This window comes from Canis lupus, chromosome X (assembly GCF_048164855.1).
Source record: "Canis lupus baileyi chromosome X, mCanLup2.hap1, whole genome shotgun sequence".
NCBI classification, from domain to species: Eukaryota; Metazoa; Chordata; class Mammalia; order Carnivora; family Canidae; genus Canis; species Canis lupus.
The window spans coordinates 44,097,555-44,123,169 of NC_132876.1; the positions used below are offsets into that span (position 1 = coordinate 44,097,555).

At 38.9% G+C, this 25,615-nt stretch overlaps 1 long non-coding RNA gene across 2 annotated transcripts in view; it reads right to left on the bottom strand.

Moving 5' to 3' along the window:
• LOC140627492 (uncharacterized) overlaps window positions 1–25,615 on the bottom strand; it is a 96,896-nt gene that overhangs the window by 23,218 nt on the left and 48,063 nt on the right. The gene's annotated exons all lie outside the window — the stretch shown is intronic.

Consider the following 25,615-nt stretch of genomic DNA (forward strand, 5'->3'; position numbering starts at 1 on the left):
AATAAGGCTGGCTAATGGTTTATCTATCTTATTAATTCTTTCAAAGAACCAACTCCTGGTTCTGTTGATCTGTTCCACAGTTCTTCTGGTCTCGATTTCGTTGAGTTCTGCTTGAATCTTTATTAACTCTCTTCTTCTCCTGGGTGTAGGATCTATTTGTTGTTTTTTCTCTAGCTCCTTTAGGTGTAAGGTTAGCTTTTGTATTTGAGTTCTTTCCAGTTTTTGAATGGATGCTTGTATTGCGATGTATTTCCCCCTTAGGACTGCTTTTGCTGCATCCCAAAGATTTTGAACGGTTGTATCTTCATTCTCATTAGTTTCCATGAATCTTTTTAATTCTTCCTTAATTTCCTGGTTGACCCTTTCATCTTTCAGCAGGATGGTCCTTAACCTCCACGTGTTTGAGGTCCTTCCAAACTTCTTGTTGTGATTTAGTTCTAATTTCAAGGCATTATGGTCTGAGAATATGCAGGGGACAATCCCAATCTTTTGGCATCGGTTCAGACCCGATTTGTGACCCAGTATGTGGTCTATTCTGGAGAAAGTTCCATGTGCCCTTGAGAAGAATGTGTATTCAGTTGAGTTTGGATGTAAAGTTCTGTAGATATCTGTGAAAACAATCTGGTCCAGTGTATAATTTAAAGCTCTTGTTTCTTTGGAGATGTTGTGCTTAGAAGACCTATCGAGTATAGAAAGAGCTAGATTGAAGTCACCAAGTATAAGTGTATTATTAAATTCTCAGTATTTCTTCACTTTGGTTATTAATTGATTTATATATTTGGCAGCTCCCACATTCGGGGCATATATATTGAGGATTGTTAAGTCCTCTTGTTGGATAGATCCTTTAAGTATGATATAGTGTCCCTCTTCATCTCTCACTAGTCTTCGGGGTAAATTTTAGTTTATTTGATATAAGGATGGCTACTCCTGCTTTCTTTTGAGGACCATTTGAATGGTAAATGGTACTCCAACCTTGTATTTTCAGGCTGTAGGTGTCCTTCTGTCTAAAATGAGTCTCTTATAGACAGCAAATAGATGGGTCCTGCTATTTTAATCCAGTCTGACACCCTGGGTGCCTTTTGATGGGGTCATTAAGCCCGTTCACGTTCAGAGTTACTATTGAAAGATATGAGTTTAGTGTCATCATGATATCTATTCAGTCCTTGTTTTTGTGGATTGTTCCACTGAACTTCTTCTTAAAGGGGAATTTTAAGAGTCCCCCTTAAAATTTCTTGCAGAGCTGGTTTGGAGGTCACATATTCTTTAAGTTCCTGCCTGTCTTGGAAGCTCTTTATCTCTCCTTCCATTCTGAATGAGAGCCTTGCTGGATAAAGTATTCTTGGTTGCATGTTCTTTCATTTAGGACCCTGAATATATCCTGCCAGCCCTTTCTGGCCTGCCAGGTCTCTGTGGAGAGGTCTGCGGTTACCCTAATACTCCTCCCCATAAAAGTCAGGGATTGCTTGTCTCTTGCTGCTTTAAGGGTCTTCTCTTTATCTTTGGCATTTGCAAGCTTAACTATTAAATGTCGAGGTGTTGAACGGTTTTTATTCATTTTAGGGGGGATTTCTCTATTTCCTGGATCTGAATGCCTGTTTCCCTTCCCAGATTAGGAAAGTTTTCAGCTATGATTTGTTCAAATAAATATTCTGGCCCTCTGTCCCTTTTGGCGCCCTCGGGAACCCCAATTAAACATAGGTTTTTCTTCCTCAGGCTGTCGTTTATTTCCCTTAATCTGTCTTCATGGTCTTTTAATTGTTTGTCTCTTTTCTCCTCAGTTTCCCTCTTTGCCATCAACTTGTCTTCTATGTCACTCACTCGTTCTTCCACCTCGTTAACCCTCATCGTTAGGACTTCTAGTTTGGATTGCATCTCATTCAATTGATTTTTAATTTCTGCCTGATTAGCTCTAAATTCTGCAGTCGTGAAGTCTCTTGAGTCCTTTATGCTTTTTTCTAGAGCCACCAGTAGCTGTATAATAGTGCTTCTGAATTGGCTTTCTGACATTGAATTGTAATCCAGATTTTGTAACTCTGTGGGAGAGAGGACTGTTTCTGATTCTTTCTTTTGAGGTGAGGTTTTCCTTCTAGTCATTTTGCTCAGTGCAGAGTGGCTAAAAACAAGTTTTATTGGGAAAAGGAGAAAAAAAGAGGAGAGAAAGAAGGAAAGAAAAGAGAAAAAGAAAAAAGAAAAAAGAAAAAAAGAGATGAAAATGAAAGAAAAAGAAAGAAAGGAAAATAAAGGTGGTGGAAGCAAACAGAAATTAAAAAGCAAAAAAAAAAAAAAAAAAAGAGCCAAGGGGGAGTATCTTCTGTTTCCATATACTTTAAGTCCCTTGATTTACCCTGGAACTTGTCTATCTAGTTGGTCTTCTGGGGGAGGGGTCTGTTGTGCTGATTTTTAGGTGTTAGCACTTGGGGGCGCTGCTCTGTCCCCTGCCTGGTGCAGGGCTCAGTGTGGGTTGTTTACCCCCTGAGGCCCCAGGAGGAACAACCACAGTGGGGGCGGCCAGCTCTGGAGCCCTGGATTCAGCTCCCGCAGTAACTACAGAGCTCTCTGTCTGCAGGCGCCTGGATGCTCCGGGGGTGGGTCCGCTGATCTGCTCAGCTCTTTTAGTTCTATGATTAACTTTGAGTTAATTTTTTAAAAAATATTTTATTTATTCACGAGAGATACAGAGAGGCAGAGACATAAGCAGAGGGAGAAGCAGACTCCCTGTGGGGAGCCTGATGCAGGACTTGATTCCAGAACCTCAGGATCACAACCTGAGCCAAAGGCAGATGCTCAAGCACTGAGCCACCCTGGTGCCTCTGAGTTAATTTTTAATCTAGGTTCATTTATTATTATTATTATTATTATTATTATTATTATTATTATTTGCATTTGAGTGTCCAGTTGTTCCAGCACCATTTTTTGAAAAAGACTTTATCTTTTCTCCATTGTATTGCTTTTGGTCCTTTGTCAAATGTTAGTTCACTATATGTATGGGTGTCTATTGTCTATCTGTTCCACTGATCCTTTGTCCATTCCTTCATCAATACCGTAGGCTTTTGAGTACTGAAACTATACAGTTTTGAAGTTTGGTAGTGTCAGCCCTCCAACTTTGTTCTTCAAGATTGTGTTGCCTCTCCATATAAAATTGGGATCATTTCGTTGATAGTCACAAAATAACTTGCTGGGATTTTGATTAGGGATCCATTGCATTTTTAATCTCAAACATGATAGTTTTCATCTATAGATCTTCCATTTTCTTTTATTTATTTATTTATTTATTTATTTATTTATTTATTTATTTATGATAGTCACACAGAGAGAGAGAGAGAGGCGCAGAGACACAGGCAGAGGGAGAAGCAGGCTCCATGCAACGGGAGCCCGACGTGGGATTCGATCCCGGGTTTCCAGGATCGCGCCCTGGGCCAAAGGCAGGCGCTAAACCGCTGCGCCACCCAGGGATCCCAGATCTTCCATTTTCATTTTAAAAAATATCTTCCATATCTCTATCTAATTGAACATACAGAATATAGATAAACAATTCTAATGTCAATTCTGAGTTGGTTTGGAGGTATTCATTATTCTCATTATGGATCGTGTTTTACTGGACCATTGAATGTCTATTTAATTATTAAATGGATGTCTGTTGTGTAATTTATTTTGGTGGGTGGTGGATATTTTCAAATTTCTGTACATATTCTTGGATTTGCTCTAAGTTACATTTAAGTTACTTGGAAATAGTTTATTTCATAAATTGCTTTTGTGATTCTGTAGGGTGGATTCGGAGCTATTCTCCATCTAGGGCTAATCATTTCTTCTTACTGAAGCAAGACTTTCCTGTGGATTCAGCTGAATAACCAGTGAATTATAAGAAATTCCAGTCCGGCTTGTGGGAACAGGCATTTACTCCCTTTGCCTGGAAAGCATCCTCTTATACCTCCATTTTTTCCCCCACCAGCCTGGGTTAGTTTTATGTACATGTTCTGGTTACTATTTTTAATATTCAAGGGACTTTCTAAAGAATTAGTAGCTTCTCTTTGTGGAGATTTCTCTTCTTGTGTATTTTGTTCTACAATCTGTAGTCACCCTGGTTTCTTCAAATACTTAGCTCCATCTCTCCTACCTGGGAAGTCCACTGGGCTCTACCCCAGTTCCATCTCCCTGTACCATTACCAGGAAACATTTCTAAAATTAGAAATTCAAATTTTTGTAGATACATCACTGATAAGATTTCCAATCCTTGTGTTAGTTTTCTAAAATTCTGTTTTCCATGTCTTTATGTTATTTTCTATGTCTTTATGTTATCAAAATTTATTGGCATAAAATTGTTCCTATATTCTGTTTTTATTATTTGAGTGTTTAAAGAATCTGTAGAAATATCCCCTCCTTCATTCTTGATATTGGTAATTAGTATTTTCTGTCTTTCTTAATTAGTCAAGCAGGGCTTAATGAATTTTATTTATGTTCTCAAGAAAACAAATAATGTTAGCTTATCAGAAAACTGATAATATGCTTCTTATTAGCTCTATAATGTCTTTTTTACATTACTCTGGTATTTTTTTTTCTTTCAAATTTTTTATTTATTATTTATGATAGTCACACACACACAGAGAGAGAGAGAGAGAGAGAGAGAGAGAGAGGCAGAGACACAGGCAGAGGGAGAAGCAGGCTCCATGCACCGGGAGTCCGACGTGGGATTCAATCCTGGGTTTCCAGGATCGCGCCCCGGGCCAAAGGCAGGCGCTAAACCGCTGCGCCACCCAGGGATCCCACATTACTCTGGTATTAATTTGCTCTTCTTTATCTAGGCTTCTTAATGTGCACAATTAGATTATTGATTTTTAAAACTTTCTGCCATTACTTTATTTAAAAGAATGTTCAGGGCTATTCTCTCTGTATGTTATATTATGTACTTTCATCAACTCTATGGTGTTAGCATTAATATTATTCCTTTTCAACAGATAAGAAATATACATTTATAGAAGGTAAAGATTACACTAAGTTATATAGTTTATAAGTTTCAACTCTGACACTGAAACCCACATCTGTCTTTTTTTCCTGACAGAATCATTAAACATGCAACCACTCCACTATATTGCTCTCTTGGCAAACTATAGAGGGTCAATAATGATTCTTAATATTTGTCTTCTATTTTTCATCACTAAGAACCTAATGATGACCTTCATTAATTTTAGTTTCAGGTTTAATTCTGATCCAGTGTGGCCTTCTCCTGTGTGTCATCTGGGAAATAGGATGGCTTCTTCTTGTAGTAGAGTCCTTAGAAATGAACATAGAAGGTTCTTCCACTTTGCTTTTTAATCCAAGAAAGCTGTGTCATACTACGGCTCTGTCTTTCTATTCTAAATAATCCAATATTACAGAGGCTATTTTACTTTCCCCAGTAATGATGTGTTTATCAGGTCCTCATCAGCCTTACATACATTTGATTTTTTGAGTCATTGCTTATGACCATTCTAAGATAACTATATCTGAGCATCCCTACTTATTGGCAGTATGCAGGGGTTTCCTTTGCTTTAGGAACATAATTTCCATAATTTCTATGTTCAGTAGAGCATAGATCACTTTGTCAAAAATAGATGTCTTTCCAAGAATCATTTTTATTTTGCTACCATCCTCATGTACATTGTTCCAAAGATTGCCTTTGGAAATAGCTATGAATTATTGAATTTGGAAACAGCTCACTATGTTTCCTTTCTATATACTTTCTAATATTATTCCAAGGTGACCAAGATTCCCTGGGCACTCCATCTGCACAGACATTCCTGGATTCATGGAAGCCCAAGGGATTGTTATTACCAGAAAATCCCCACTTTGCTACTTGAAGGATATTTATCACGATTAGAAACTTATTTCCATATATTACTCAGATATTGCTTTTTCATTAAAATCATATCTATCATTATTTAATATTTTTCTACCACTTCATTCATTCATACATTTCTAGCATCTTGAGGAATAATAGTGCTATTTTAAGCCTACGACTCTGAGGATAAACTTAATGTGCCTATGAATGAAAAGGATAATCTTTCAATTGATGTGACAAATTTTTACACTAACAGAATGTAGTGTATTATGCCTGGAAATGAGATATTGAGCGGAGGTATGGACTGCCAAAAAACTGATTAATATCAGGGTTTGATAGTAGGGATTTTAGGTGACTCACCATTCAGTTTGTGGTTTTTGTTTGGAAGTGGAGAGAGGCAGCCTCTTTGCATTTTGTCCATCTTTGAGACTTATTTTCCTTCTCTGTCAAACCCTAGAGTCAACCTAATGATGGGTGTATATTTGGGGCTATGTTATCTTTGAGACTGCTACTTAATGTAGTATCAGTTATGCTAGTCTCCAAGGAAGTTAAATTATAAGACTAGAATCTCAGTGGTTTGTGTTTTTGAAAGGAAACCAAATCTGCTACCCACCCTATACTGACTACCTACCTAACCCATTATATGAGGTCTTTCACTCCACACTACATCGTGTTGAGCTTCTTGTCTTTAATAATGTCTATTCAATCTTTATTTTGGAAAGGGGTGTAAGTGGCTGAAGTATGGATTAAGGCTCTCACTGGGAAAATCAATTTTCACATTTTGATGACCACAGGAAGCTGTCAACAGTTCAAACATCATGGTTACCTTCTGGTTTATATGACAATTAGGATACACAGTTTTATCATGGAATAGAATCATTTAGCAAGAATATTTACAAGAAGGAAATGTCTATTAAACTTTAGGGTCTGCCACAGCCAATGTTCTGGGTTCCAATAGAGACTGCTTCTGGTAAGGTAACCAGGTTGGGTTCTACTGAACTTGAAGCTACAACTCCCACCTGGTCACTTTAGTCTTCATGGTAGTGGATCAGCAGGCAAAGAAAGTTTATATAGTATTGGGGCAAGTTGACTCTGATTACCATGCAGAGATATGAGTTGTTGCTACATAATTAGGATAGGGAGAAGTATGTCTGAACCCAAATGATTCATCAGGAATTCTTTTTTAGTGCTTCTTGCCTGGTAACAACAGTAAATGGAATCAGTTTAAAATGGGTGTTGATTTCTTCATAATTTTAAGAATTATTTACACTTCAGATCTTGGCTAAGTGGGGCTGAATGCAACAAAACGTCTTAAGATTGTTGACTCAGAAATCATTCTAGGAAGACTGCCTTCATGCTTGGTCCTTTAAAAGCCTGGTCCTTCAAAAGGAGTTCATTCTTTGGAGGCTTGAAGTAAATTTAGCACTGTTCATTAAACACCATCTAGCTCTGGTTTTTAACATCTCTTCAACTCTGTTCTGACTGCGTTCATTTCAATTGTATATTTTTTCTAAATAGCTTTAATAATGTTAAAATGTCCAAATTCTCTTTTCCTTCTCATCTGGTAGGGTTTTACAATTGCTGAGATCTCAACTATAAAGTTTTTATGAACCTGTCCCCTATTGGCACAAGTCATCTTGAAATGCATCTCAGGGAATAATTAACCCTATGCAGCAGAGTGCCTCTACACTGGAACACTTTAGTTTTGCTGGAAATAGTAGAATTAAAAGGATAGAACATACATGGACTTAAAAGGTAATCCAGGACTCTGAGGTCTGGAAAGGAAGGGAGGAAGGACCCAAACTCTAGAAACTAAGGGTCTTGAAAATCATTGGACACTAGGCATGTCAATTCTTACCTTTCAGCAAATGAGCTTAGAGCTTGCAATAGGGGAAACAGTCTTCTGTTGACCTTTTGAAATTCTGCCTCCTGTCAGCCATCCAACAAATTAGTTCCCACCTTGTCCAACACTGCCTCAGATGCAGCCTCAATTGGCTGCTCCTTAGAGCCCCACCCCCCCCGCCCTTCCTGTCGCAGGACCTCCACAGGCACAGTAGACCGTTCTATTCTTTGCCACCATCTTCTCTGCTGCCCCCACCACCTCCCAGCAGGCACTCCTGCCAACAGCCTCAGCTCAGCAGCAATCTGGCAACCGCCATCTTCACCACCTTTGTCAAGCAGTTAGATCATTTCTTCAGTTGTGGCACCAACTGCTGTATCTCTTCTGCCATGTCTGTTATAGAGAATCAAGGCCCAATCCCAGGTGAGCAGAAGGGATCCAGTGGTGAGATGGGCCAGGATCCTGGATCCATCAGGAGTGGTGCAGTGCCTGCAGAATGGGGGGCTGGAGTCTCAAGGGCTGCAGCCCCTAGGTATTTCCAGGCAGTTCGAGCCCTTTGGGAGGAGGAGGGTGGCAGGGCGCTGCCGAACCTATAGTCCAGGAAAACTGGGATGTACAGCCTGTAGAAGTGGAGGCGGAGGAGGAGGAAGAAGAAGAAATTGAGGAAGAGGAAGAGGAGGAGGAAGAGGAGGAAGAAGAAGAGGGAGAAGAGGGAGGGGATGAGGATGGGGGCAGAGAAGAGGAGAATGAGGAAGAGGAGAAATATGAGGAGGAGGAGGAAAATGAAGAGGAGCACAACAGCTATGAGGAAGAGGATGAGAATTATGGGAACAAAGAAGAAGATGAAAATGGTAAGGAAGTTGCTGAAATTGTCTCTGGCATCTGTGAGTTCCCCATTGTACAATTTTGGCCCCTATTCAGACCTGTGACCCATTCCCTTTCCTATCATGTCCATGATAACAACCATATCCTGGCTCAGCCCCACACAGGTTGCATGGTGGTCAGGTGATGCTCCGGGGAGCCCGAGGACCCCGGAGAAGGACTGGTGCCTCGGGAGGTGGAGGACCCAGAAGAGGTCCAATCACATACCAGGAGCCAAGATCCAGGAGGGAAGGTACTTGGTAGAGGTAACCTGACCCTGGGAGCTGGAGGAACACACAGAGATGGCTACTTCCCAGAAAGCAGAGGAACCAGTGGAGGTCAAGGTCTGAGAGGGTGAAGTACTGGCTGATGCTCCCACTTTCTGGGAAAGTAGGGGATTATGCACCCAAGGAGATGGAGGTGGCGAATGGAGGCAACATCTTCAGGCTCTTGTAGCCTCTGTTGGTACAGCTGGCTTACTTTCAGGCCACTCTTAGTGCTTGCCTCACAAGCAACAGGTCAGTGTTCTCAAAAAACTTCAGGTTGAATTTATCCAATTCTATAAAGGCTTTTATACTCTTGAGAAAAAGTATAATTTTTACCAGCCTCTGTTTGATAAGAGAGCTGAGATCTGAGATCATCAATGCAATTCATGAGCCCAAAGAAGGTGAATGTCAGTAGGAAGTAGGTGTTCAGGAGGGTGTGTGGGAGGAAATGGAAAGTGAGCCAGCAGGAAAAGGGCAAACAACTGGTATACCTCATTTTTGGTTGATAGCTTTTAAAAATGTAAACTCTTGGTAAGATAATATGAGAAAATGATGAAATGGTAGTGGAGCACTTTTCAGGGGTTGAGGAACAAATGTACTTCATGATAGAATTTGTCTTTAAGTCAAACACATATTTTCCAATGAAGTTCTGAGAAAAACGTACAAAATGCAGTGAGGACCAAGTGACTCTGATCCCTTCTCACAAGGGCCAGAAATAATTAGCAGTACAGGGATTGAGATCTACTGGAAATACGGAGAAAACATCACTAAGAAAATGATCAAACAGCAGAAAGCTGAGGGCCATGGAAATGTTATCAATCAGTAGGAATATTTCCAGCTATTCTTTTTTAAAAAACATATTTCTATTCTACAGATACTCCTGATGCAGAATACAGGATGCCACTATTGATTTTAAATTGTGATATTTTTTTCTGTCACCTTCTGGTCCCAAATTCCACATCATTCTTCACTAAAGAAGCAACTGAACATCAGGATAAGAACTCTGATGAAGAGGCCCAAGAAGCTGGGGGTGAGGAGATGGAAGAGGAAGAGGATGAAAATGAAGAACCAGAAGGAAGACTCAAAATGGCTGTGAAGTCAGCAGAGGACAGCTGTGTAGAATCCAAGTAGTAGTGCAGAGCCTTGAGTATTAACCATTTCTGACATATACTTGTTACTGACAGCTTTACGTTTTTAAAAATTTTTGTAAATAAAAAATTGTTGAAATTTAGTTCTGAAAAAACAGTTCAATGTTAACAATATGCTTATATGCTAGATCGTAGAAAAGGCAGGATATGCTAAAATGTACTGCATTGGTAGCTGCAAGTCCTTTGTCCTGTAGTTTTAAGACTACTACAGATAGGACATTTATTAGACATTATATTAGAGATCAATTTTGTTTTTAGAAAATGGTCACCAGAAGAAGTAGCTAAAGCAGATACACCATGTACTAACTGTACCTTCATCACTTGGTCAAGAAACATTGTCTCCTATAGTAACAATGCTTTGAGAAGATGACTCCTTACAAAAGTAGTAAAAAGTTAATGATTTCATTAGTAACTCACAAATATTAGTTCAATTTAGGTTTTTTTTATTTCATATGCTATTCAAAAGAGAAGAAATTTCATCATAGTAAGATTGTTTATCACTGAATTGGTAATTAAGTCTTAGCTTTTATTTCTCCCATCCTTTCATCTCTTTCTCTCTCCTTCTTTCCCTCTCCCTCTCTTTCTATCTCTCTTTCCAAATTTTCACAGCTATTGATGTTTGATAACAGCCTCATTCTCATTTTAAAGATACAGAAACTGGAATTCTGGGAGCATAAGGGATGTATGATCTGCAGAAAAAGCACAGGCTTCTAAGGTAGAAATATTTATTTAAATTACAGAAGGGCCTCTAAAGAAAAAAAAAACAAGCATTTATTGTGGTGGGCAAGAGAGAGTTGAGATTGGTGTGATCAAATGATTGAAGCATGTGCACCCTGGTATTAAGGGTCTGGGTTACAACAAGAAACCATTTCATATTCTCCTTGTTGAGACAACAGATGTACATAGGATTGACTCTTACATTAGAACATTACTGGTGCATGTTAGTGGTGTACAATTGTTAATTGACTCTTATTCCATCCTACAGTTGAAAGGCGTAGAAAGAAATGGATGTTGAAAGAAGAAATGAATTTATTCTTCAAAGATATTCTAGTTTTCAGTAGTCCAAACCACTAGTTTTGTTTCAAAATTAATACCCCAAAATGATATTAACTGACATCTGGCTTTACTCTTACCTTTTACAGATATATTTGACAGCATTTGTTTACATTAAAAACAAAAGCTTGCTTGAAATAAATAAGTTGCAGGGTTTTTGTTACAGAAATGACACTGACTTGGATCTTTCTGTCTTTTCTATTTGTTTTGGCCTACTTTACAGTCTTTGAGAGGAATCTCTTTCAACTGTTTGGTAAGCCTATTTTAAATTATTTTATTGCAGTCTCAAATCAATTAAGATATAACTTATAAACATTTTATGTAATGGCAGGGATGGTAGTCTAGCTTCTACTGCATTTTATTGAAAGAAACCAGTGGACAACCTAGCTTGCCTGGAGACCAAATTGTGCTATTGACATGCCATGGACCAGCAGCATCAACATCACTTGAGAACTCGTTAGAAATACAAATTCTCAGACCCTACTTCAGACCTATTGAATCAGAAATTCTGAAGGTAGGCTGCTAGCCATCAGGGTTTTACAAGTCCTTCAGCTGCTTCTGAAGTACACTAAAGTTTTAAGAACCACTGGTTTAGAGCAATGTGGGAAAACAACCTTCACCTACAGTAGGGCCAGCCTTATTTCACTGACTTGGTACTGCTGCAGGTAAACTGAACAAGATGGTAAAATCTGAATTGAGGGGCCTAACATGCAAAGACGTCTTGGAGGGATGTGTTACCTTTATAGGGCTGCCAAAAAAAAGAAAAAAAAGACATCACAAACCAGTTGGCTTAAAACAAGACAAATGTATTCTTTCATAGTTCTGGAGGCCAAAAGTCTGATATCAAGGTGTCAGCAGGACTGGTTCCTTCTGGAGGCTCTGAGGGACAGTTTGTTTCATGCCTCTCCTAGTTTCTGTTGGTTCATGCCATGCTGGTGGTGTTAAATATATATAAATATACATATAGATATATGTGTATATACTTACATATATGTATTTCTGTCTTAATATAGTTAAGATATTAACTATACAAATGACTATATAATTGGGCAGCCCAGGTGGCTCAGCAGTTTAGCGCCGCCTTCAGCCCGGGGCCTGATCCTGGAGACCCAGGATTGAGTCTGTGTCCGGCTCCCTGCATGGAGCCTGCTTCTCCCTCTGCCTGTGTTTCTGCCTCTCTCTGTGTCTTTCATGAATAAACAAATAAAATCTTTAAAAAAACTATATAATATATAATTTATATAACTATATAAGTATAGTTGTATAACTGATTATATTTTATATATACTATAATATTATATTTTATATACTATATTTTATATTAACTATAGTTACAGTTAACATATATTAAGAGCCCTTATGTGGGCTTAGGAATCTTAGGGGGTTCACATTAGACAAAATCCACACAACTCCTTTTGAGATAAACCTTTTTTGTGTGTGAATACTCAGAGTTCATGCCCCAACCCTAATTATGCTACATGGAACCTGGGGCCCTGAATTTGTTCCCCAAATGGCCTCATGTCTCAAGCTCCAAGACGCCTGGGTGCTCCTTTTCACTGTCTGCTTCTGAGGATTCAGTGACATTGTCAGTGTTGTACTACGGGACTGATTGGTAACAAAGAGGTGATGGTTATATGCAGGGAAGAGGGGACAAGTGGGCTACATTATCCACATAAATGCATGTAAAGTGTCCCTTGATGAGGAAGGATGCTCAGGGTGCAGAGAGAAGAGGGGGTAAGCTGAGTTCTGGGGATTGAGGTATGGACCAGGGACCCGAAGTGGGAGGGCTTACTCTCCTTTAGTATCACTAGAATAGAACTTTGAGTACTCTTAAGTATGGAAGACAGACCCTAAACTGACTTCCAATAATTCCAGAATTCTGGAATTCATGTTCTTGTATAATCCCCTGCCCTGTGACTTCCTTCTACACCAGACCCAGCAAAGGGCAGCCCTGGACACCCCAGGTATCCAGGTAGATAGTCTTGAACTTCACACAACAAACTATTCCAGACTTACACTTATGACTGACAGATTTGTGTTTTTAAATTCTCTTGATAAACTAAATAAGAAAAATATACTATTAAAGTACACCCAGTATTCTAAATCTGAAATTGGCCTTTCAGATCTTAAAAAGGTGAATTTTTCATGTTATTGGAGATAAGATTTTATTTAACAGCTTATTGGTTGACTTAAACATTTGTATATGGCAAGATGGCCCCAACTGAACCCTTACCCTGAAACCTTTAAATGTTACAAATGTTACTGGGGGTCCAGTTTGAATATTTGGGCTATTATTCCTTCTCCTTCCTTGCTTCCTGTCACATTTTTTTGCCTAAGGACAAAAAATAAAGTTCTGCATCTTGTTTTTAAATGGGCCCTGTAGCTAGATTCTATAGCTCATAATTCTATGGGGCTTGGACCTATGGATATAGTCCCTAAGCAAGGCTAAAGTATAACCACCAACCATTCTGCCCCTCTGCTTAGACCTGACCACACTGACACGCTCTCCCACTTAGTTTCAGTGCACATATTGTGTACACAAATCCACTTAAGACCACTTCTTCCCTGTGAAAATAGCCAGCTGGAGGCTATCAGCCATCATCTTGTTCAGGCACATCTGTATGGAGCCCATTTATGATCAGCACAATCCTCCTTAAGAATATTTTCCTTTTCTAAGCTGTTAATATCCTATTTGATTTCTCTCTTGATTACATATGGACTGAGATGCATAACAGAACAGTTTCTGTTTTTGTAATTTTATGTTTTCATAAAGCAAAGACCAAAGATGCCACAAAAAAGCTGGGAACTTGTCAGAATGTGCCTCTTGGCATTTAGATATCCTTAAACTCTTTTTTTTTATCCTTAAACTCTTTATTTGAACATAGAGTTTTATTGCTAACTTTTGTAAGAAAGTATTAATGGGGGAATTTCCAAAATGAGACTAACCTTACATTGGTTCACTCTGAGAAAAAGTAAAAAGGTTGGAGGTGTAACAGCTAGTACAGCACAATTATCTAGGTAAGGGTACCTATCCTAGTTAACTATTTGCCACGGGAATAAGAAGAAAATATAAGCAAATGTATCACCTCTAGGAGCCTAAAAATGCTCCACATAGCATCCTGGTTTGCCACAGTCACTTTAAGTGACACTGGATTTGCTGAGCTATATTGACCAAGGGGTAGAGCTGCTTGCATGGCAGCCTGGGCCCATTGTCTCCTCTTATTCTGGGCCCTGATAAAATTTGGAAGCCTTTAGATTATTCAGTAAATAGGCAGGAGTTGTATTCCCAAATAAGGTATATATATATATATATATATATATATATATATATATATATATCCCTCAGAATCAAAAGAAGCCCACTAGTCATTGTGCCTATTTCTTAATAGTAGCTGAGGCGATGTGGTAATTTGTCCTTCCCTTTGGAAGGGAGATTTCAATATGCCTTAGACCTCTAGATCCCTAGAAAATTCACCAAGGAAGATTGCCTTTGAATTTTTGTGGGGTTCATTTCCTGCCCTCTGGCATGCATACATCCTACCATGGTGTTTAGGATAGTTGCTACATCCTGTTCATCAGCTCTAATCGGCACGATAACATCAATCTAATGGGACAGTGTCCTGTGGAATGAAGTGGAAGTGGTATCTTGTGAAATGAAGAGGCAATCAAGGTCCCTGAGAACCAGATTGTAATACAGAGCTAAGGGCACTGATACAGCCCTTCATATTGTTCTTGTGGATAAGAGTGTTCTGATTATTGCTTCAGCTCTGCCCCTTATTATAGTAGCTTCATCTACCTTTTCTTGTTGATTAAATATTGCCTCTTGGTTCCTGTCTTATTGGGGTTACACTATTCCTATTGATTTCAGAAAGCCCAAGTCAATGTTGGTAATTCTGGCTGTCATTTCTATCCAAAGGAGATTCTCCATCACAGAGTGCTTGCTGGAGAAGATCAACACATCCCCCAACACCTGATGTAAAGGTTCTGTGCTGGTGAATTTTTTTTCACTCTATCTGTTAGTAAAGGCCACAATGAAGCAATAATGTACTAGAGAGTAATGAGAAATTTCATTACTATCATATGTTAACAATACATGACAGGGATACAAACAAATGATAAAATGTTTTGCATTAGAGTAAGAGTGTAGCAAGAGGTGGGCTTTTGTATGAAGGAAGGATGAGTAAGCATGTCAAAGAAGTCCAAGGAAGGAGGTGAGGGAGTTCCTAATTGAGGATACCTTTAGGAAGAATGCTTCAGGAAGAAGCACCAGCCAGTGACAAGGCTTCTGTGCTGGAGCCATCCTGAAGCATTTGAGGACAGGTTGACTAGAGCTGAGTGAGCAAGCAGAAAAGTAGTAGGAAATGAAGTCAGAGAGGTGATGAGGAGGCCAGATTCTATGTGGCCTTAAAAACCATTGGAAGAGATTTGGTTTTTACTTTGAGAAAAAAAATGCAAAACCATTATAGGGTTTTTTTTTCCATTATAGGGTTTTAAGTGGAGAAATGATACAACAGTACTAGCAAACACATGTATAGACTTCGTGTCAGAGTCTGTTGAATACTTTACAAGTATTAATGCATTTAATCCTTACAACATTTCTCTGGCAGTTAGGTGCCATTACTATCCCCATTGTTCAAATGAGTAAACTAAGGCAAAAATATTAGGAAAGTTCTCTAAGGCTACACAGCTAGTACATGGAAGAGCCAGATTGCAAAGCCAGGCAGTCTGGATCCAAAGTCCCTCCGCTTAACTGCTACAGAGAGCTACTTCTTCCAGTGGGAGTTCAGTTTTAAAAGGCTCATTTTGCTGCCATTAAGTAGGGTGTGAATGCATCAGGTAAGTCCATTGCCATCAGCTTGCCCCCAGTGCTGCAAAAGATCACTATGTTAGGGCAAGCACTAGATGAAGTCTGTGGCTTGAGTTCAGGGACCATAGCTATACTGTTTGTAAAATAACCCACTTTGCTCAGCAAACATGGGAGCCTAAGAGGGGTCCAATAGCCTGTGTCTCCACAGAAACATCAACAAAATAAGCAAAACTGTCAGAGTAAACTATGTCAGAACTTCTGGAATATTATCACTTGAATACAGTAATCAAGTGAATGCTGAATTCAGAAAAGGGGACAAATATGGTAGAAGAGCTTTGTTGTGGCCTTTAAATTTGGCCTGGCCCCACTTTGCTTCTTGGTATGATGCCAGCATTAAAGAAGGCAGCCTGTATCTACCCTGACTCCCGCCTCCCAGCCTACTATATCACTACTGAAAGGTAGTGAACAAGCCATTGGTACATGGGGCAAAAGATTATAGTCTGAATAAACAGTAAACATATCAAAATCCTGGGAAAATAAGCTCTGGAGAGTTACTTGGGGAAATAAGGGCTTTGAAAATCTTTCACATATAATGGGGAATCTAAAAAGCCACATGCATGCCCAGAGCATCATGTATGTTTAGACAAGTCTGGAGAAGGCCCTCAGCTTTCACCAATGGCTGATTTTAGGCTCATCACAAGCAGAAAGTGAAGGCTAAGATAGGATTATAAATGGATTGGCTAAGCATTTAAAGAGTGCTCCAACACAAAACCAATCTACAAAGACAAGAAAGGTATTTTTTTAAATTATTTTTATGAATTCCAGGAATTTAAGAAAATTCCTGCCAAATTACCAGCTGACCACAAGCTAATGGAACAAATACTTTAAAAACCTCACATGACAGTCTTTTAAAAACTAGTTTAGAAGAATCATGAAACCAACAAGCAACCTCAACACACAGCAATCAACAACATACAAATCCTAAGAGGAAAATCTGATTTTTTGAGTTATTACATTATTATATTCAAAACATCTAGTTTTAATTTTAAAATTTTCATTTTAAAAATGAAAAAATAAAATTTTCATTTTATTGAAAGTAACAAGAAAGTATGGCTCATTTACCAGAATAAATGATATTAACAGTAAATGTCCCTCAGACATAAACACATGAAAAGATGCTCAATATCATTAGCCACTAGGGAAATGCAATCAAAACCACAAGGCAGGGATCCCTGGGTGGCGCAGCGGTTTGGCGCCTGCCTTTGGCCCAGGGCACGATCCTGGAGACCCAGGATAGAATCCCACGTCGGGCTCCCGGTGCATGGAGCCTGCTTCTCCCTCTGCCTATGTCTCTGCCTCTCTCTCTCTCTCTCTGTATGACTATCATAAATAAAAAAATAAAAAAATAAAGTAAAAAATAAAAAAAACCACAAGGCAATACCACCTCACACACAAGAGATTGGCTACCATAACAAAGGCAGACAAGAACAAGTGTTGGCAGAAACTTAGAGATACTGAAACTCTCATACATTTGCTGGTGGGAATATGAAGTGGGTGCAGCCACTGTGGCAAATGGCTTAACAAAAAGTCAAACATCTAGTTTCCAAATGACTCAGAAATTTTACTACTAGCTGCATATCTTAAAAAACTAAAAACAGGCAATCAAATGTGTGTACAGGAATGTTCATAGCATCACTATTGACAATAGTCAAAAGGTGGAAACCGCAATATTTGTTGTATCCATCAAATGGAAAAGTACCAACCACAAAAAGGAATGAGTACTGTTACATGCTATGACATGAATGAACTTAGAAAACATCATGCTAAGCAAATGAAGAAAGAAGCTAGAGACAAAAGGATGCATATTATATGCTTCCATTTATAAGAAATGTTCAGAATGGGCAAACTCATAGATATGGAAAGCAGATTAGTAGCTGCTGGGGACTGGGAGAAGGTTGTCTCTTTTTAATGGCTATGGAATCTCCTTTGAGAGTGATGAAAATGTTTTGGAACTAGATAGAAGGGATGATTGCACAACAGTGTGTATATATAATGACACTGAATTGTATACATTAAAATGGTTAGCTTAAAAAAATAAAATGGTTAGCTTTATGTTATGTGAATTTCATCCTGATTTTTTTTAATGCTCACCTTTAACCACAGGAATCATGCTTGGAAATTCTCACAAGACTATGGGATCTCAGGAATGAGAATAAATGAAATGACATCTGGATTGTGTCTTCACCTCATGCTCAACCTTAGTCATTAATTTATTAATAGGCAGCATCAACATCAACTCCACTTTTCCCTGACTTCACATCCTTTGGGGGTTTTTTTGTATATTTTTTTATTGGAGTTCAATTTGCCAACATATAGCATATCACCCAGTGCTCATCCCATCAAGTGCCCCCCTCAGTGCCCGTCACCCAGTCACCCCATCCCCCCACCCACCACCCCTTCCACTACCCCTTGTTCAATTCCCAGAGTTAGGATTCTCTCACATTCTGTCACCTTCACTGATGTTTCCTGGTATATGTATACAATGGAATATTACTCAGCCATTAGAAACGACAAATACCCACCATTTGCTTCAATGGGGATAGAACTGGAGGGTATTATGCTGAGAGAAGTTAAGTAAATCGGAGAAGGACTTCACATCCTTTGAATATTTGAATGCATATAGGATGTTTGAATAGTTGAAAGTATATAGGTTATTTGAACATATATAGGTTAAATTTGGAGGTTTAACTCCTCTAACCAACTCTTCCTGACTTACCTGCTCCTCCCTCCCTTTTCTCTCTTGCCAGATAAGACTATGCTAAACCAAGGCTCATTACAATTGACTGCTTCCCACCTTTACTTTCATTGCACAACTTGCAGTCCTCCCAACTCTTAGGAACTTGCTTGTCCTTTGTTATTAATTTATTCCTGGCCTTGACCTGCTGCACACCAAAACCTGGAGAGTTTTCAAAGTGCCTCCTGTTTCCTTAATCTACTAAACTTGGTTCTTCTTACATGTGCCCATTCCTTAGTGTGCCACTGTCTTTGGACTCTTCTCCCCAATATACGATTGTGAAAATAAGATGCAATACACAAAGGACCATTGAGAGGGATGTTCAGTGGTTAATAAAGTATTGCGTCTCATAGTGAACATTCACAGAATGACTCAGCAGGAACCTGAGCTTTCTCTTTTGATAATTAATTCTATCTTTAGACTGTATTAGATTCTTAGGAATAAGATTAAGATCGAATCAGCAGATGCTCAATGAATACTTGTACATTGAAGCAAATCAATAAAATGTTGTTTAATGCTATGTGTTGCCTCTGTTTCAAAGCATATTGGGTCTTGGTTAGGTCAGTGCAGGTGGGTGGGTGCCTGAAGGTGGAGATAATGGTAATGATGATAACCTGTTCCATTGCATTAAGACCAAGTCAGTACTATTAAGAAACAACCTTTAACTGACAGCCAGGATAAACAGCAGGACAGAAATGACTTGTTCCTCTCAGTGTTTTTTCTAGCACCAAGCAGTGTTTAGCATATAGTAAGTGTTCATTGCTTGCATTTAAATGAAAGAATGAATAGCCAAGTTAAAATAAGGCTTAATGCCTCACAGTATGATTAACAAAAGAAGTGCTTTAGAAACAGCATTAAACACAAAATCAGAATCTCTAGGTTCTAATCCTGATCTGTGGACTCCATGTGTGGTTTTCTGTATCCTTTCCTTTTTCTAATCCTCACACATATCTGGAAAACAATGGTGTGGTGGAGAAGACAATGGACAAGGTAATTTCTACGGGTGTTCTTATTGCACTCATGTTTTATGACAAGAGTGACCACATCTTGATAAATGATGAATTGATTAAGCACTAGGGGTGGAATATGGCTGTGGAGCATGCCATCATGGGATCCAAGTTTCAGCCTCTATTAGAGAAGGTGGAAGAGACAAGATGCCTCAGAGCCCACAGCCTTGAGGGAAAATCAGTGGCACTTTTCATTGTTAAAGTCTTTTCTTTGCTATGCTGGACAGTGGCACTGACTAAAGCTAGAAGCCAATATAGCATCACCCTGATGTAGAACCTTGGCTGAAAAGAAGGAAATGCTGAAAACTTAGGTAAAAGTCAAGGGTAAGTCAAGAACTGCATTAGTACATAGACCCCTAGGAAGTTGGAACTTGAAGTGTCCCAAGCATCAAGTTATCTAATTCAATCTTTAAGTTGAAGTAATAGTAAAACAGACTTAAAAAGGGGAAGGAAGAATGTCTGGGTGACTCCGTGGCTAAGCATCTGCCTTCATCTCAGGGTGTGATCAGGGAGTCCTGGGATTGAGTTCCAGATCGTGCTCCTCACAGGGAGCTTGCTTCTCCCTCTGCCTATGTCTCTGCCTCCCTGTGTTTCTCTCATGAATAAATAAAATCTTTTTAAAAAGGGAGAGGGGAAGGAAACTGGACTAATCAGAACCAGGGCCAGGGCTGCTAATTTTAAGTTCAGTGCCATAGTTGCATCTTCAGATTAGAAGCACCCGCCTCTCTGTCTCTGTCCCTCTTTGTCTCTCTGATTCTCTCTCTCTCTCTCTCTCGCTCTCTCTCTCTCTCTCTCCTCATTTTCTTAAAGCATATAAGAGGAAAGTCCATGAATGATCTAGAATTGGAAGAGAAGGTATGATCTGGGCAGATTTTACAAAAGAAGGGAGCACATAATTTTGCCTGTACTTTCACAGGATGATCAGACTCCAGGTTAAGAACCTATGTCATGTAAGCTGTCATAGAATCCTAAAAACTCATGGCAGGAAAGGACTCTGTCACTCAGTTCACTCTTTTTTTTTAAATTTTATTTATTTATTCATGAGAGACAGAGAGAGAGAAGCAGAGACACAGGCAGAGGGAGAAGCAGGCTCCATGCTGGGAGCCTGATGTGGGACTCGATCCCGGGGCTCCAGGATCACACCCTGGGCCCAAGGCAGGCGCTAAATCACTGAGCCACCTAGGGATCCCCCACTCAGTTCGCTCTTACTGAGCATCTTTGACAGCTCTGCTATTTAATTATTTTCTTTATTAGAAGGTTTTTCTGATATTCTTTTTTTTAAAAGATTTTATTTATTTATTCATGAGAGACACAGAGAGAGGCAGAGACATAGGTGGAGGGAGGAGAAGCAGGCTCCATGCAGGGAGCCAGATTGGAACTCGATCCTGGGACTCTGGGATCACTCCCTGAGCCAAAGGCAGAAGCTCAACCACTGAGCCACCCAGGCGTCCCAAGGATTTTCTGATATTCTAATCATATCAGCATTGTATTGCTTTTGGTCAAAAGCCATTATAATACTCAGAGTGCAGTGGTTATGATATCAGCTTTAAAATAAATTAGGTGGATTAAAATGGATCAAATGAGTGTACTAGAAGTGAATCATATGTGTTAATAAAACGTGTTCTCCAATGCATACATTTCTGGTCGTTTTATATGTAGCATTTAAACCAGTTTTCACTTGGATTTCTGATGTCATCATTACAAAATAAAAGACTCTACAGGTTATGCTTGTATCCATTCTGTGTGGTAATGAACTTTTATTCTTCTATAATAATTCTAGATTCTTGGGTATTGAGGAAAAAAAATTGTAAATCAGAAAGACTGTTCACAGAAGCAGAATTGCAGGGGTGGGAGTATCCATCTGTAAAAGTTAGCAGTGGATTGATGGAAGTTAACCTGAGGTTGAAAAGATAAGATCAAGTGAAGATCAACACAAATTTGTAAGTTTGTTCCGAGTACTAAGCTGTAAGATTCTGTTTTTTAAAGTATGTACACCTTTTAAAAACCAACTGCTTTTAAAATAGATTCATCGCGATACAATTGACATACAACTAACTGCACATATTTAAGTGTGCAATTTCATTTAAGTTCCGACTTATGAACACACCTATAAAACCATCACCACATTTAAAACAGTGAACATATCTATCATCCCCAAAGTTTCTACATTCCCTTTGAAATTTCATTAATTTCTGCTCTAATTTCTTTCTTCTGCTTACTGTGGGTTTTATTTGCCCTTCTTTTTCTAGTTTCTTAAAATGGAAACATTGCTTTTAGATCTTTTAAAAAAGTTTTTACTTAATTTATTTAATTCTCATTAGTCAACAGAGAGTGCTATATTAGTTTCAGTTGTATAATATAGTGATTCAGCACTTCTGTACATCACCCTGTGCTCATCATGACAAGTACACTCCTTAAGCCCCATCACCTATTTATTCCTTTCTAAAATATGCATTCATTGCTATAAATTTCTCTTTAAGCACTGCTTTCACTGTATCCCACAACTTGTGGTATGTTGCATTTTCATTTTAATTTATTTCAAATATTATTTAATTTCTCTTGAGATTTCTTTGACTTGTCTTATCTGCTTAATGTGTCATTTAATTTGCACACATTTGGGGATTTTCCAGTTATCTTTCTATTATTGATTTCTAATTTCATTCCATTGTTGTCTGAGAATAAACATTATACAATTTATATTTTTTACAATTTGCTAAGGTGTGTCTTATGGCCCAGAATGTGCTCTATCTTGGTGAATATTTCATGCGTTTGAGAAGAATGTGTATTCTGCTATTGTTGGATGAAGTACTAAGTCTCTCTTGAGCTAATTTCTTCATTTCCATATTAATTGCCACAATTTTTGTTCAAGTCGCCATTTTTCACCTGAATTACTGCAATCGCTTCCTACCTAGTTGTCTGTGATTAGTTCAGCTCCCTTCAGTGTGTCCTCTATTGTGGACACCAGAATCATAAGTTACAAATTCATGTCACTTCCTACTGCACACACAATAAAGCTGAATTCCCCCATAATGCATTGCATTATCTAAGCCCTAACTACCTTTCTGGTCTCATCTTTCTATTCCATGTTCTACTTACCAGTCATCTTTCATGACAGGCCATTCCCTGAAGCTTCCATTCTCTCTCCCTGCATTTGTGCTCCCTCTGCTTAGCTCTTTCTTGTTTTGCCTGACTAAACAATTCTGTTCATTCTTTAGGACTCAAATATCATCTACATTTTCTGACATTTTATGCCTAGTAGAGTTCTGTTCCTACTTGCTCTCATATCACTGTAGCAGTTATCTTACCATAATGCAATAGATAGCCTATTTGACTTCCCTTATTTTCTGTGGGTTTCATGACAGCAAAGTCTTTAGCACAGTAGTAAAGCCAAAGTTAATCATCTAAAAATTAATTAAAATTTATCAGTTGATCATTTCAAGGACAGAAATATTATGATGGAGTAGGACCATGTTAGTATTTACTCAACAATACTTTGCTAAGCATTTACTACTGCTTTAGGGGCTGACACAATGGAAATGAGTAAGATACAGATTTTGCCCTTAATATGGTCAAAATCTAGTAGGAAGTGAAATGAACAGGGCTCTGGTAGGGCCAGGTCCAGAATCAGTAGAAGAAACACAAAGGGGATGCCTGGGTGGCTCAGTGGTTGGGTGTCTGCCTTTAGCTCAGGGCATGATCCTGGTGTCCTGTGATCGAGTCCTGCACTGGGCTCACCACGGTGAGCCTGCTTCTCTCTGTGTGTCTCTCATGAATAAATAAAATATTTAAAAAAAGAAATACAAAGAGCTTATCAAGTGTTAATTATTAAATGGCGCAAAGGAGGTCAGAACACTGTTGGACTCCCCCGCCCCCAACATTTAATCCACGCTTTTTTCTAAAAATATTTCCTGACTGAACATATTTGGAAAGAAAAATGTCTCCTAAAAGCAGTCACTAGGGCAGCCCCGGTGGCCCAGTGGTTTAGCGCCACCTTCAGCCCGGGGTGTGATCCTGGAGACCTGGGATCCAGTCCTGTGTCTGGCTCCCTGCATGGAGCCCGCTCTTCTCCCTCTGCCTGTGTCTCTGTCTCTGTCTCTCTCTCTCATAAATAAATAAAATCTAAAAAGAATAAAATAAAAGCAGTCAGTACCAGGAAGCCAAAAGCAATTTGAAATAGAATGTATTAACTACTCCGAGATTCATAACTAAAAAGTCAAGTAGAAAAGGCTAGAGAAAGGGAAAAGAGGGAGGACAAGGAAGAGGTGGTGAAAGAAGTATTCAGTAAAATTATCAGAACCTGTTATTTGGCATCATTTAGTTCCAAAAACACAAAGTCAGCTTCTTTGTCTGATTCCTGAGCTTTTTGGATGGTTATGATGATCAGATCCAAGTAAGAGAGCGACTAGGGAGGCTAGACTCTATTTTCTGGCAAGAGTGTAGTTTGAGAAAAGGTGTTTTTCTTCACTTGCTTCCAAAAGCTTGCTCTGAGTTAAACAACGCCTAGCCTGTACTTTCCCAAAGCTCTTCCAAGGACCTCAACTCTAATACTCCATCTAGCTATATTTATATTCAAATTATGTTTTGCAACAAAATCTTTCTCATGAATCTAACTCTGATTCCTACCTTAAGGCCTTTGTTGTCTCAAATTTACATTTGGGGAGATATTTTATTTTTCCTCTGGGTCTATTATTCAACTTCTTAACATCATTAACTCAATTTTGGCAAAATCAAAATTGCACTTTTCTAAGGTGAGGTATAGTTGACACACGATGTTACATTAATTTCAGGTGTACAACATAGTGATTAGACAACTCTACACATTATGCTATTTACCACAAGTGTAGCTACCATCTGTCACCACACGATGTTATTCCAATAACATTGACTATATTCCTTATGATGTATCTTTTATACCTGTGATTCATTCTTTCCATGGCTGAAAGCCTGTATCTCCCACTTCCCTTCACCCATTTTGCCCAGCCCCCAGCCTCCTAACAGCCATCGTTTGTTCTCATATTTACAGGTCTATTTCTGCTTTTCTTATTTGTTCATTTTTAGATCCTACATATGAGTGAAATCATACAGTGTTCATCTCTCTGTCTGACTTATTTCACTCAGCATAATACCCTCTAGGTCCATCTATGTTATCATAAGTGGCAAGATCTCATTCTTTTTATGACTAATATTCTATTATATATAGATAAAGATATATCACCTCTTTATTCGTTCTCAAAATTTCACTTTTATCATTCTTATTAAAGATTAATCCACTCAAAACCAAGACCAGTGTTGGGGCACCTGGATGGCTCAGTCAGTTAACCATCTACCTTTGGCTCAGGTCATGATCTTAGGGTTCTGGGCTCGAGCCCTGCATCAGGCTCCCTGCTCAGTGGAGAGTGAGCTTCTTCCCCTGCCCCTCCCCCCCAACTCGTGCTCTCACTCTCTCTCACAAAAATAAATAAAACCTTAAAAGAAACAGTGTTGACATTGATATGTTGGCTGATTCCTGCCTGATATAAAATTAAAAAGTACTGATTTGCTTTTTTCTTTGACATAAATATGACAAAAATCAGAGTAGATATGTTTGAATGAAAGCAAATATCATTGGTAATCCTACTATATCTAGGCATGAGAGAATCTCGGTGTATCTTTCCGTACTCAGGGGTGGGCTTATTGACTTCTAACTATCATTCACATATGCTGGATTCAGGGGGCTTGATCCAGAAGATAGGCTGCAACTGCAAAAAGACAAAACAACTTCTATCTTGGAACAACATTCAATTTGTTTGCTGGTGTTGTTCTTGTGGACTCTGACTTTCTGGGTCTCCTACCTTCTGACTAACTTGTACCTACAGCATTTGTTTACTCCTTCACTTTCTTAACTCCCCCAGACTTAACTCTTAGTTTGGCTGGAATTGGGGTCTGCAATAGTTTTATGCATAGGTAGGCTCACAGTACTAGGGCCTTTGATGTATCCCTGTCCCATTGCTGACCATGATTTGGCATAACACTCTCTCTAGGTCT